Raw genomic sequence first — 1,717 nt, 5'->3', positions numbered from 1 at the left:
GGGTCTCCTCAGGGTGCCGTCGGCCAAGCAATGTCGGCTGGCGACCCCCAGGGGGAGGGCCTTCTCTGTGGGTGCCCCTGCCCTCTGGAACGAACTACCCCCTGAGATTCGGACGATTCCGGATCTCCTTACTTTCCGTCGCGCCCTCAAGACATGGCTTTTCCAGCAAGCGGACCTGGCCTAGGGAGGATTTTATATTGGGTTCATTTTAAGGAATTTGTAAACAACACAACTCTAAAATTTGGTTTAATTCGGTTTTATAGGGGGGGATTGTATATACACCTTTGTTTTAAATATATGTTGTGAGCCGCCCTGAGTCCCGTCCAGGAGAAGGGCGGGATATAAATTAAAATAAATAAATAAAATAAATAAATAAATAAAACCCTCAGGCTGCACACTGAAATCCAAACTACAAAGAATATTATTTCTACAAAAAAAAAAATTTGAGAAAACTACTTACCAACTCCTCTGAATCTTCTGCAGCTATAATTTCCAGCAACATATTTTCTCCATGACTGCTTTGCTGAAATACTTGCACCCCACTTTTTTTCAGACCAAACTAGGACAAGGGAAGAAAGACAGTATTTACTCCAAAAGAGGACCTCTCCCCTCAAATTACAAAAAACAAAATCCTGGGAAATACCATAATAATGCTAGGGATCCCAACTCCTGAAAATTCCTCTGCTGCATAGGACATGCCCATATATTCACATATATGCATGTGAATGCATATATGTGAACACACATATATGCATTCACAAACACACGCAATATGTTATACTCACCATCACACACAAACATACACACATACACAAAGCATATATATATATATAGTCTTTGATGTATATATTCTTATGTACCAAAACTACACTTCAATCAGTCACTAAATAGTAAGGGCCATGACTAAAATAATTAAAATGAAATTATATCTAGTTCAAGCTGTCGGTAAGTAAACAAGCCAACTGAACCCCATATGCATCTGTTTCAAACCCATTCAAGCCACCTCACACTCAGAAACATAGAAGTACAACTACATATATTCTCTTTCGTCTTTTCAGCAGAAATAGCAAAAGAGAAAAATGAAGATGAGCTTGTGAGAAAAGATAGCTATGCTGGAGAGAAAAGTAAAAACAAATTTGGATGGAGATGAAGGGAGAGGAAGTAGACATGGACAGGGCTGGAGAGAAAAGAAAGGAGCTCTGTTAGACATTAGAAAAAGGATACATATCACATTTTACATTTTACCTTGTGATTAATGTGTTTTAGAGTAGGAAAGCCACAAAAATATAACTTCTCGGTATCTAATTGAGTTATTTTATTATCGGCTATATCCACATGCCAAGCATCTATAGACACAGCTTCACACCTACATAAAAGAAAGAAAATAAATTAAACTGCAGATAAGCCACTAATCATCATTATGATCATGAAGACATTGATGTTATGGGTGTGTATGCGTGTGTTAACAACTTTGAACAGAAGAATGCAAAACAATAATGCTGAAGCCAAGAGCTTTCCTACGCAGGTATAGGTAGTTCTCGACTTATAACCACGACTGAGCCCAAGATTTGAGTTGATAAGAAATGATTCTGTTTCCTTCAGAAGTTCAAGGTGGTGCATTTCTGTCTCCACTTTTAATTTATCCTTTGCATTGACAACAGAATTCTATAGACTTACCTAGTATGACACTTTTCTATGGAAAGGAACTTTTCTGGCC

At 38.1% G+C, this 1,717-nt stretch overlaps 1 long non-coding RNA gene across 1 annotated transcript; it reads right to left on the bottom strand.

The window, feature by feature from the left end:
- Positions 1–544: 544 nt before the first annotated feature.
- Positions 545–1,706, bottom strand: LOC107302136. Its single transcript, XR_001549372.1, has 3 exons — positions 1,678–1,706; positions 1,246–1,366; positions 545–559 (listed from the first exon to the last, which is right to left on the bottom strand). It is a non-coding gene; the product is annotated as an uncharacterized LOC107302136 (long non-coding RNA).
- Positions 1,707–1,717: the final 11 nt, after the last annotated feature.

The sequence above is a fragment of the Protobothrops mucrosquamatus genome, unplaced genomic scaffold, assembly GCF_001527695.2.
Source record: "Protobothrops mucrosquamatus isolate PMUCROS unplaced genomic scaffold, P.Mucros_1.0 scaffold28962, whole genome shotgun sequence".
Classification (NCBI taxonomy): domain Eukaryota; kingdom Metazoa; phylum Chordata; class Lepidosauria; order Squamata; family Viperidae; genus Protobothrops; species Protobothrops mucrosquamatus.
Note: the sequence above shows the minus strand (reverse complement) of the source record. Positions and strands in the feature narration are given on the sequence as shown.